Here is a 13,302-nt window from a genome sequence, read left to right as displayed (position 1 = left end):
CATTCATCACTCCCTTTTCCATTTTCTCACCGCTTGTCTCGTGAAGATAAATTTTGTCAGGGCAGTGTCATGACTGAGCCATTGAAGGTTGATGCCTAACGTTCCAGTTACTGGCAAGTCAAGCCTAACATGGCTAAGTATAGAGTCCTCCAGACGGCTTGCAATGCATAAATTTTAGGTAACAGATCACCAGGCCTTTCTTCCCCGGTGCATCTGGGTAGACTCAGAACTATCAACTTCTCCTTTTCAGTCAACTGCTGGTTGGGCCAGGGGGCCCAAGCCTGTCATTCACTTTCAACTCACTGCCATAGTCGGAAGTGACTCACAGCTGACCTTCTGTTTGCTTTCTGAGGCTTCAAACAGCACAGGAGGAGATTGCTCATCTTTCTCCTGAGAAGCTGCTGGTGTATATGAACTACCAGAGAGTCAAAGTCTTTGGGCTAACAGTGAAACTCCCCACAAATTACAACATCAGAGCTCTTGATAAATGTTTAAAAAAAATGAATGAATGAAAAGGGAACCGAAAGTGCCATGGTATGAAGAGAGGAAAGCCCCTCCCTCTCCTCCAAGTGTCCGCCACCCACACTGGTCCTGTGGTGTCCCCTGCATCACTCTGCGCCCTGTTTCCTATATCTAATGTTTGTCTTCCTAACAGCTCTGAGCAGCAACCAGTGTGTGTATATGTTGGTAAAGACTGTTGTTAGGTGCCATCAAGTTGACTACAATGCACAGTGACTCCACAAACAGACTGAAACCCTGCCCTATTCTGCGTCAGCCTCATGATCTCTGACCTGTTCACTGTTACAGCAAACTGAAGAAAGCAGGCTGACAACTAATACACGCAGAAAATGGTTTAGCTTCTCTAGCAGTAAAACGTAAATGAGCTTCACTTGTTAAAATATCAAAAAGAAAAAAACCACAATATCCGGCGCTGGAGAGGGTGTGATGAAATGGGCACTCTTTTTTTTTTATTATTATTATTTCATTATTTTGTGTGTGTGTGCGTGTGTGTGTGTGTGTGTGTGTGTGTGTGTACCGTCAAATCGGATCTGATTGGTACAGGAGGAGATTGTCCCTCCTTCCCCGGCAGAGCATCTGGTGGATTCGAACCGTGTGCCTCTGGGATTGCAGTGCAGCTTCTTGCCACTAGGCCACCAGAGCTCCCCTGAAATGGGCACTCTAAAGCATAACCGGTGGTGGTGTTGCCGCTGTCTGCCACTGGGCTGGAACTGATCCATAGCTGACCCTCCAGTGGGTGTTCAGAGGCAGTTAGTCACACAGGGGGAGACTGCCCATCCTTCTGCAGAGGAGCTGGTGAATTTGAACTGCATGCCTTTGGGACTGCAGTGCAGCTTTTTACCACCAGGCTACCAGAGCTCTCCCTACACTGGTAGGAGTGTAAAATAGAACTGTCATTTCTGAAAGCAATCTGGTAATATGTGTCAAGAGCTCTAAAAATGTTCAGACCTCCTAGCCTAGTGATCCCATTCTGAGGTCATCTTTCCCTAGGAAATAACCTAAATGTGGAAAAAGCTTTAGGCACAAAGTTTTATGTGCTATTTCTTTCGGTGATTTTTTTTTTTTACACAACAGCAAAAACCCGGAGGAACCAAAATTTCAAACAGTAGGAGGACAGCTCTGTAAATCGTATTACACAGTGACATCGTGTCAAATGGTTAATCATGTCCAGTGTTTACTGAGAGGATAATGACTCACTTAACAGTCCCGTCAGCACTACAGAGAACTGAGGCACAGAGAGACCCAGTAACATGCCCAGAGTCAAGCTCTAAGAGCAGGATCTGAATCCAGACAAGACAGTCACAGAACTCACATGATTCCCCTGAAGCTTGGTCAACTTACAAAAGGATCAAAAGCCACCCTGCAGCCATTTAGAAACACTTCCGATACAATATAGTCAGGAGGAAAAGGCAAGATGGAATTTCCGTGCACAGAGTAATGATGTTGTTAGTTGTCATTAAGTCAACCTCAACACATCGTAACCCCATGTGTTGCAGAGGAGAACCCTCCCCTAGGATTTTCTTGAGCTCAGTATACCAGAGATGATGAGGATGGCGCAGGATAGGGCAGGGCTGTGCACAGGAACACTAAGTAGTACTCAGCTTGATGGACCTGTATCAACAATCATAGCAGAAGCAGGTTGGCAGGTCTCTTCTTTCGCTGTATTGCTGGGAAGGGTCAAACTGCCAGCGTTTAAGTTAGCAGTCACAAGCAAACCATTTGCACCACCTGGGGACTGTCCAAACCCAAACCCACTGCAACAGAGGCCCTTCAGGCTCTCGGTGATCCTCTACCAGGTTGTGAGGCTGTAAGTCATTATGGGAGGAGACTGCTCCTTTTTCTCCCTCTGAGAAGCTGGTGGATGCAAGGATTCAAACTGCCGATCTTTCAGTTAGAAGCGCTACACGTAAGGCACCATGCCAGCAGGACTCCTGGAGGGTCCTTAGAGTGATGATATTTATGTATAATCTGGGAGCTACAAGGACAGTGAAAGGAAAGACCAAAACTCAACAGTGGTGGTTCCATCCACCTTTCTACAAAGTGCCTAGATGACTTTTTACAGGAATATTTTCAATAAAATGAAAAGTTATTTGAACTTTGGCCTAGCAAGACACCTTCCTATCTACCCACATGGGCTTCTGCCTCAGGTGCCGAAGGTTTGTCAAGGAGTAAAGGGGGGCTTAGAGAAAGGCAGGGACTTGCTTGCAGGCTCACTAAGCCTTTAGCCAACCCTAAACCCAGCCCAATTCAGCTGAGGCAGAAAAGGAACTCATCTAAGGGGAGCGGCCAGCTGGCACCAGTGGACAGAGCTGGGCTGGGGGAAGCCTGATCAGGCGGTGCATTCTCTCACTTCAAATTTTTCTTGGGTTCCCTTTACTTTTGGGGTATTGTTTTGACTCTCAGTCTGGTACTCAGGGTCCTCTGCCAAGGGGCCACATTCACCCCAGGAGATATGCCCCCACCACCTTGCACCCCAATCCCCGACAGCTCCCTCAAAGTGGGTCACACTCTTGTGCTGCCATGCTTTGCACAGGTTGTGCCCAGCACCTATACCACATCGCCCAGCCGGGCCCCTGAGGGCCATCAGCTCAGTATCACCATCTTGAGGGAACCTTCCTGATCATCACCCCCAGAAAGATAATGTCTGCAGCAGCTCCCATAGACCATTGTCCCAGCGTCACCCTGCAACTTGTCCACCCAGTCCACCAAGTAAGTTGTGAGTGTGGCAAGCACAGGACCCGAGTCTGATGCTTGAGCGAATCCCACACCCCACTGGGCCCCAAACTCACTTGGCTCTTCCTCCAGGACTCAGCTTTAAAGTCACTTTCAGTTTCCAATAGGAACAAGGCTTCCCTATTATCCGTGCTCCCAGTCCCCTGCATCCTCCCCACCCATCTTTGTATTGCACTTCCAAATATTTCCTCCAGGTCCACTCCCCGAGAGCTGTGATCCAGAAGGACAGGGTCACCATGCAGCCCAGAGCCAAGTGCTTAGTCCATATTATCCCCGAACCTAAACCCACAGCTTTTGAGTCCTATCCACGGTAACACTCCATCAGGTTTCTGAGGCTGTCAATCCCATTTTCTCCCATGGAGGAGCTAATGGGTTTGAACTGCCGACCTTTTTGCTAGAGGTTCAACACATAACCCACTACCAGAATTCCTTTACTACCTACTGTTCTCAAGCACATCTCAACACCTGGCGACCCTCCACGGGGTTTCTGAAAGTTATTAAGTAAAAGACTGATCTTTCTGCCATGCATGGAGAGGCTGGAGGATTCAAACCACTAACCTTCTGGTTAGCAGTCCAACACATAACAAACTGTGCCATCAAGGCTCCTTTAGTTCATACTCAGTCATTGCTGTCGAGTCAGGACAGACTCATAGCTGATCCTCCAATGGGTTTTCAGAGGCTGTAAATCACATGGGAGGAAACTGTCCATCTTAGTGTACACTAGGTACTCAATCTCACTGGGCATATCACTGAGGGGAGGGGACATCCTGGGGACCTCTGGAATGGGAAAGTTAGCCAGGAGAGCATCCTACACAAAGCACAGGAAACTTGGGAGACTTCCTTGAAACAAACTATTGGTTGAGAGGCCATGGGGAGTGAGGGAAATCTTTGAGCAGGGACGGCCATTGTCGAGGTTGCGGTTGGACAGGTTGTTTTAGGGGCAGAAGAACGGCCTGTGGGAAGACCAGCAGGAGATGGCCCAGCAGGGCAGTTGAGGTTCCTCATCTTCCAGAATCCTGGAGATCCCCACGCTCAAAGTTTGCCTCCCAGGAACCGCCTGCCCACTGTGTGCCCTGACTCCAGGAAGCCCAGATCCCTGAGGCCCAGCTGCTGCCCTCTCCCTCACCCATGGCCCCAGTCAGGCTGAGCAAGCCTTTGGAAACTCACTCTTGGGAAGTTCCTTTGATGAGCTAGGCTCCTGAGGGCTCTGGATCCAATTAGGCCGGGTTTCCGCAGCCCTGTTTTCTTTGTGATGGCAGATCTGATCAGATAGGAGGGGTGGCTGCCAGGACCTCCCTAGTCAGTGGGAGCTGGGGCGCTCACTCCTCCCCAGCCACCCAGAGACCCCCCCGGGAGCCTCAGTGCTCTCATCTGGAGAATGGGTCAAACAGCGCTAAGGCAATTCTCTGCATGTTGTAAATGCATGCCCTACTCTTTCCTTTCATGCTGGGGACCCCTGAGATCTCACATTCATGGGGGGCGGCTTCTGCTAGCATGAAAAGGGGGTGGTGATGAGAATCACTGAGCACAAACTCCATATCAGAGGCACTGTTAGATGCTTGATAAGCATTTCCCATTCTTCCACTTAACCCGATGACTAGATACTGTGAATATCTTAAAATACAACATGGGCTCATAACAGTGCTTAACATTTAAACAGCTTTACGTATGGTTTAGAGTCAACCACCAGGGTACCCCAGAAGCCTCATACCTGTGTTTTTTCTTAGTTACACCCCTTCTGGTCCCCACATCCTGGAATCTATGGTAATCTCTTCCCTGTGGGAAGCAGGAATGAGGTTCAGAGAGGTACATAATCTGTCCAAAGTAACATAGCTGGTAAATGATAGGAGCTGGGGCCCTTTGCTGTCAGTTCCCTGTGTGACTGTGGCAAGTACACCTCCACTCTAGGCCTCCGCTTCCTCTGTGACAGGAAGGGGTCCAAGTAAGTCATGACTGTGGGCCCCAGGCCCTCAAAGTGGCAACGTGGCAACTTGGGTTAGGAGAATGGATTCCGTTAGCTTGGGTCTGAAGTCCAGCTTGTACCCTTAGGATCGAGCCTCAGTGGTTTCATTAGTCAACTGGAAATCTTGGCAGTATCTCCACAAAGTTGCTTTTAGAGTTCATTGAGCTAATACACACAACAGTGTTTAGAATAATGGCACCACACATAAGGACTCTGTGTTTAACCCAAACCCAATGCCACTGGAAGGACCCTCAGGGACAGCTCTGGTGACTAGCAAAGACCTGTAACTGGAATTAAGTGAAAAAAGAAAAGCAGATTCCTGAACCTCAGCTTCTGGCCGGGCCAGCAGGACCTTCCTAGTTGAGTCCCAGTGGTCCTGCGCTGGGAACCCCTTACTGGGTTGTCATAAGCCCACTCCCACACTGTAGCCAGGATCTCTGGGACAAGGGGCCTATGGGCAGGTCAGAAATGCGAGAGACTGGTGTGCAGGCTGAGGACAGAGGCAGCTAGAGAGAGCTAGGCTGGTCAGAGAGATGGGCAGGTGGGGACGGATGCGTGAGTGGAGGCAAACTGGTTAAGGAAGACCTACCACCACAGGTCCCACCCAGCTCCTTCCTCATCTCTTAGTACCTTTTGCTGCCCTACTCAACCCAACTCTGACTGCTGCCACCTTGTCCCTTGATAAGACCAAGTGCTTTCCTACCTCAGGGGCTTTGCTAGGCTGTTCCCTCCCTCTGGAATTCTCTTCACTTGGCTAGCTTCAAATCACTGTTCAGATCTCACTTCCTTCCAGAAGCACTCCTCACATTGTATACCAGTATTACTGTTCACACAATAAACCTAAAAGCATGAAGCTAGAAGGATGCTTTCATCATTGAAAAAAAAATCTCTTCCTATCACTTATCAGGGAACTCTGGTGGCCTAGTGGATAAGAAGTTGCACTGCCAATTGGCAGGGAGTTCAAATCCACCAGCTGCTCCATGGGAGACAGACAGAGCAATCTCCTCCCCATCTTTTGGAGGAATCCAACATTCAGAGGATTTACAGCATCCGAAAACCCAATAGAGGGTCAGGTACAAGCTGGTTCTAATTCCACAGCAATTTAAGTATCATTTATTGAAACTCATAATCATCAGTGTGATCTCTAGTAAGATATCTGCCTTCCCCACAGGGCAGGAATCAGGTCATTTCCCTCATTCCTCTCCCCAGCATCTGTTGTTGTTAGGTGCTGTCATGTCAAGTACAACTCACAGTGACTCTGTGAACAGACCTGAACCCTGTCCCACCCTGTGCCACCACCATCATCTCTGACACACGTGAGTCCACTGCTACAGTCACTGTGTCAATCCATCTCACTGAGGGTCTTACTCTCTTTTGCTGACCTTTCCAAGCATATTGCCTCTTTCCAAGGAATAGTCTTTTCTAGGAACATGTTCAAAGTATGAGAGATGAAACTGCGCCATCTCTTTCTTCAAGGAGCACTGTGGCAAATGCTGAGTGAAGCTGCTGGCTTCACTACCCCACGCGTATCCAGACAGGGAGTGGACACACGCGTGCTTGTGTGCAAGGTCAGAACGTGAGGCTGCCGTCACTGTGAACAAGTGTACTGTGGGCAGGATACAGCTTTGTGTAAAAACTCACAGGAGTGCGAATGTGACTGGGCGAGTACAGACTGGGTGTGGACGAGGGAGAGGAGAGTGAGCAGACAGGTATACTGCAGTTTCCTGGGAGGATGAACAGGGATATACCTACATGTAAATCTGTGGGTGTTAAGAATGGCTGTGTGGGCTCCTGTGTCATGTGTGTATACTGTGTGTGAAATACATACATCAGCCAAAGTGTCCCCTGAACTCCTGGCCCAGTCCAGGCCCCAGTGACCTGACCCAGGGCATCTGTGGTATTTTCGAAGGAGTAGAGAAGCACTCAAGTTAGCCAAGACAGGATGCTGAAGTATGTCCAGGGGTGTCTGTGGAATAACTGATAGTGTGAGCACGCATATTTAACTACGTTTGGGGGTACCCCACCAAAAACCCAGAGCAAGGACCCTAAAGGCTTTGTTCAAAGCCCAGAAAAAGATTACAAGGGTAAAGCTCCTCCAATGGCATCCTTACAGTCACACTAGATGAGGCAGGGGCAAAACAGGGCTCACTGGGGCCCAGAGCCAAATTCCTCGGCCTTTCTACCAAAACCACCATTCAGCATCCACCTCTCTAAGTCCTACTGAGTCTCCAAAATCCAGTTCCAGGCCCCAGTTCCCAGAGCTGTCTCACTACACAGCCCGGCACCTACTTCTGCCACAGCCCACAGCCCTACTAGAAAACCAGCACCATGCCAGGATCTCCCCTCCCATCATCCCGCTTCACAGCAGCCTGTGCACCCAGGGGTGCTGCCCCTACTGTAACGGCAGAGGTAAGAAAATGACAAATGAGAGGAGAGCAGCCTCTTCACAGGGCTCTTCCTTGCCAACGAGCCCCAGGGCAGAGACTATGGTGACCTGTTGACATCTGGAGAGCAAAAAGCACACAGGGAAAGTATCAGGGGATGTCTTCTGGGGCCTCGAAAAGGCTCACCTCTCCTCCCAATTTCATTTTCCCAGTCAGTAACATGAGGCTTGACTAGCTAATTTGTGACAATTACATTGACCTCTCTCCTGACCGTGAAGACTCTGGATGTCCAATGATTCTCCAAAACTTGCGTACATAAAACTCATTACCCACAAGACTTTACTGTGGCTTAGCAGAGATGTAACTTAACAGAGATGTCTTTTTCTCTCCTAAGTGTACCAAGCCTGTCCAATACCCCGGGTGAAGGCGAGTCACACTCAGGTACCTGTTCACTCATTCATTCACACATTCTACACTGAGCACCAAGGCTGCCTGCCCTAAGAAGTTCACAAAGTAGAGAAGAGAAAGAGGCAGGTGAAGTTGTGAAACAGCAAGGTCAAAGGCTGGGAAAGCAGCATACTACTATCCCTGCCCAGGCACTATTCACACAAGAGGTGCAACACTGAACACTCGAAAGGGAGAATCGTTGCAATACTGAAGAGTTGTCTAGCAATGGGAGGATGGAGGCTATGAGAGGAAAGGGCTCCCCATGCCACTGGAGGGGAGTTTCTAGCAGACATTAAAGACTCTTTGGTAACTGTGTAAGAAAGGTAAGCCTATTTGGTACAGGAGTCAGGGGAGATTAATGCTCTCTCAATAGCTGAAAGACTCTAAGGAGGTAAGAGCTTTGGAGCCAAGTGCTGGGGTCAAACCCTAGCAACGCCACTTACTAGCTCTGTGAAACTCAGGCAGGTAACCTCATTCTGGATACCCTCATCTGTAAAATGAGGGTGGTACAATATAGATAGGTCCCTGAGGGGTGCAAACGGTTTGCAAATGACTACAAACCTAAAGCTTGACAGTTCAAACCCACCCAGCAGCACCTCAGAAGACAGGCCTGCTGATGACTCCAGCCATGCAACCCCATAAAGCAGTTCTCTGTAACATAGGATTCCCATGAGTCAGAATCAACTCCATGGCTTTGTAATTTACTTATTTTTTTACAATGCAGATTAAATATGCTAATATTGATAAAGTCTTTTAGAAGATGACCTGGCACAAAGCAAATCCTCTATACAGCTAACTAAAAAAGGCAACGAGAATTCACTTTGTCAGACTCTTAGACTGGGGTCACGAGAAGCCTCCTAGTGCTAAAGGTGCTAAGGTGGAAAGCTTCTTGAATGTACGGTTCTGAGATGAGAAGAGTGTGGATTCTTAGGTTCTGTGATTTAATCATCTCATTATTTCCTCACAACAGACCCAGGGCTCCCCAGGGAAGAAGAGGGCAGACCTTGGTGTAACTTCATCTCCTAGGCCCTGCCTGGCTGCCACCACACCTGGGCCTGCTGCCTTTCCTCCCCTCTCCTACAGCCCAGCCCCACTGTGCTGGGACCACCTGCTCCCTCATCTACAGGGGAACAGCAGTACAGGCAGGCAAGAGGTGCAGATAAATAATGGGATCATTTCAGATGATAAGATCCACAAGCGCAAGTAAAGAGGCTGATGTGATTGAGAGTGACAGTGAGAAGCTAGTTTAAAGCATGTGGCCAGGGAAGTCGCTCTGAGGAGGTGACATCTGAGTTGAGAATAAGTTGCTGGTCATGCCAACATTTAGGGAACAGGACCCCAGGCAGAGGAACAACATGTGCAAGGGCCCTATCACGAAGCTTTGTAAGTTCAAGGCACAGAAAGAAGCTGCTGTGATAGGAGGTAGTGAGAAGAAAAGAGTGAGGCTGAGAAGTGGGCAGGGGGCCAGACCGGCAGGGCCTACCCAGAAAGGACATCAGCTGCTTTCCCCCTTCTTAAATGCCTAGAGAAACATCAGAAAATTCGCAGGGGAACAGCAAGGCAGAGAAAGGACATCAGGGTCTCTGGATCACTCAGTTCATTCTGTAACCACCATGATGGTTTGCAAAATCAAGGTAGATCTACAACAGTAACCATCAATCCTCATAATTCAGTTGGTATATACTGAACTCAAAGCACATGCCTGGCCAGGGCTGGGACACGTCTCATTATTCCTAGAAACTCCTAGGAGATTCACGAAAATAATTTTAGAGATATGAAAACCAAGGCTCGGAGAGGGAAAGAATGTACCCAACGTCCCTTGAGATGTGGCATAAATGGGGCTTGATCACAGCATCCCAAACCCCACCATCAGGAAGGTATATAGAGCTTCTGTGGTGTGTTAGTCTCCTTTTCTCAAGTCCTGGTGACTGGAGCCCATAGGGAGCTGTGCTGTTGATGTAAAGGTTTGAATCCACCAGTGGCACTAGGGGAAAAGGCGGGCAATCTCCTCCCACCAGATTCACAGCTGAGGAAACCCAATGGAGTCTTGACTCAGACACAATGAGTTTGAGTTTTTCTTCACTGTGAGACTTTCCCTAGAGAGAAAGGTAGGCACCCAATCATCATTGCCCTTACTACAAGGGAGCTCTGGTGGCCTAGCCTATAGGGAGCCATGCTGTTAGCACAAAGGTTTGAATTCACCAGGGGCTCTGTGGGATAGAGATATGCAATCTCCTCCCAATTGACTTACAGCCTCCAAAAACCTGCTGGAGGGTCAGCTATGAGTCAGATCCAACTCAACAATGCTTTCTGCACCTGCAATCTTGCTTCTTCTTCCCCGTTGACTTTTGAAGTCTGAAGGCCTTTATATGTCAGTGTTTAACCCAGACTGGTTAAATCAGGGATTGTATGCATGGACAGATGGATGGGTGGGTAGATAGACTACTGAAATAATTAAGCGATAAGCTAATGAATGCACAATTAAGGAGATAAAGGTCTGATCTAGCAAATAAGTGAATGAATAAACTAAGCCAATGGTAGTTGGATAAATGAAGAAGGAACAAATGCCTCACTTTTCGAGAGGCAAAGGAGTGAGATGTCTGCCAGGGAAGGGCTGAGATCAGAGCGTCAACCCACCCTTACATATATACAACAGCTTCCTTTCTATGTAAGACCATCTTGCCTTTACTCCCCCAAAACCCCAGATAGACCATTCTTCACCCCCTGAGACTGATGCGGAGGCCAGTCCTCTGCCACGTGTTGGCCATGACGCTGCCCTAGGTCCTTGACTGCCAACACAAGCCAGCAATCAAGGTTCTCCTGGACTCATGGAACCTGCAGAAGATAGAGTGGTCTCTTCTGTGAGGGTCCCACTGCAGCAAGCACCCACACGGAAGGGAGACAGGAGACCAGGAATCTGGTCTAAGGTGAGACTTGGCTCACTGGATGCTATCAAGCTAATGGGCTCTAGAGCCCAGATCAAACTCTCAAAGCCCTTTCACCTCTTCCATTGTTTAAGAGGTGTGCCTCTGGATTATTCGATAACTGAGGTCCAGCACAAGAACTGGAAAAACTCAAAACTGGAAGGTCCTTTCTCCAAGCACCCATTCCTCTTAGGTAAAAGGTCAGAAACAAGGAATCTACGGGACTGACTTCAAGCCTTCTTCAGCTACTGCTCCAAGTCTACAGTGGAGACAATGACCTCCACTTTGACCATTTCACTTCCACAGTTTCTGGGAGAACTTGACATGACACCAACCATGCACCAAACTACATAAAGTGCAAATCATCAAAGGCATTACAATGAAGGGACAGAGTGGGGGACATGCTGTGACACTCTGGTCGAGCTCTGTCTAAAACCAGTCTTCAGTGGCCAGAATCCTTAACAGAGAACAGTGGAGAGAGCAGAGAAGTGGGAACCTAAATGCCTAGGCCCTCCTCTCAACTCTCCTTACTGGTGGTGTGACTTTGGGCAAGTCCCTTCCTCTTTCTGGACCTGTTTCTCAGCCTGAAAAATGTCCAGTTTGGTCTCGTGTGATCAAGGTACACCAAATCCTGCAACCCTGAACCCATCCCCTTAGGACCCCGTAGCTCACCCTGCCCAGCAGAGCCAAGGCACAGACCAGCAGTGAGACTTGAGGGGTCTCTCCTCCTAGAGATGCTGGGGCAGAGGGTCAGATAGTTAGTTGTCAACAGAGCAGAGTCATCCTAAAACAGACAAACTTTCCCAACAGGGGAAGCTCTTTAACAGGCTTAATCCTGCCTTGGTGCCTTGGGTAATATCAGCCACCCTAAATGTACTGGGTCTGGCCTTCAGACCTTCTCTGCAGCCCCCAGAGCTAGCAGGCCCTGACCTGTTCAGCAAGATACTTCAGTAACTTAACACAAGTCCAAATTGCTTCCGACAGACAGGCCTCTGAGGGTCCAGGGCAGGGTGGAAGAAAAGGGCAGGTGTACACCAAAGAGGAGAGGCTTAGCACCCTGAAGCTGCAAGTTCCTCATCCCCAAACAATCTCTCTGGTCCCTCTTCTCAGATAGGACCCACAAGGGGCGGTTGGCCTTTACCTAGCCCAGAACCCACCACTGGGCGTACACCACTCCATGCCACCGCCGCGGTGGGTAGGGAGGCCCAGTAAGCCTGGGAAGGGGCATTCCAACAGCAAACTGCCAAACACACTTGCCCCAAGGGTCTAGGGGTCACCCCAACGCCCAGGGCAACATTCCTGCTTACAAGGGGGCCGGGCCACCCATGAAGGAAATAGGCTCACCCCACACACAAAGCTTGGAGAGGTCCACACACTAAGAGCCGCGTTATTTCCTCAAACCAAGGGTCTTGGCTGGAAACCCCGGACCTACTCTGAGCCCTTACTGCCAGTCTTCTCCCCCATATTGGGGTAACATTCTTTAAAATGCCATTTTAAAAGAAGCCCTTCCAGAAGACATTTCTCGGTCTCCCTAAACCTCCATCTCCAACCTCCGCATTCCCCCGCGCAGCGATGAGGAAACCATCAGTTAACTTTTCCAAAAAAATCTCGCAAAGGCGGTTGGTTAGGGGGAGAAATGGGCCCCGAGATCCCTTCGCGGCATTTCATCGCCTTAAAAAAAAAAAAGCTAAAAAAAAAAAAAAGAAAAGAAAACTTTCGGAGTTAACTTTAAATTCCCAGGCCTCCCCCCCTTAAATTGCCCAGCGGCTTCTCTTTTTTTTTTCTCTTTAAAGTGCAATTGCATTGTGTCTCACCTCCCTGAAAGGCTCGCGGCTCTCGCCAAAGAAAAGGAAAAAAAGCCAACCCTTCGGGTGCCCCCTCTGCTTCCAGCCGCCTCTCCCACATTCTCAGACAGTTTTATTAAAATTTTCAGACAAAAGAAAAACAAAAATGGCAGCCTGGCTTATTTTTAAAACAGGACAGGGACGCCATATTCTGCAGATCTGCAAAAAAAGGGAGAAATCCGGCGCTGGCCGCTCCACCGGGCCGGTTGCAAAGTGCGCGAACCGCGCCGTTTGCAACCCGTTTATTTGCATTAAGCCCCATGAATCATTGTTTACCGGAGAATTGCAGCAGGTTTGAATAGCCCGGCTTAAGAAAACACACATACATACACACACGCACAGGCACACTCGGAAGACCAGACCCAGTCCAGACACGCCACCGGGGCCACTTCCTACCCTCACGCTGCCACCACTCCGGGCCCGGCCCGAGGCACAGCCGGCCCCGGGCCCTCGCAGCGGCCCACCCGCGCTGACAGCGCCCGCGCCCC

This window comes from Elephantulus edwardii, unplaced genomic scaffold (genome assembly GCF_000299155.1).
Source record: "Elephantulus edwardii isolate Elephantulus edwardi_28Jun2011 unplaced genomic scaffold, EleEdw1.0 scaffold00049, whole genome shotgun sequence".
Lineage (NCBI taxonomy): Eukaryota > Metazoa > Chordata > Mammalia > Macroscelidea > Macroscelididae > Elephantulus > Elephantulus edwardii.
The sequence above is the reverse complement of the archived record's forward strand: the minus strand, read 5'-3'. Positions refer to the sequence as shown.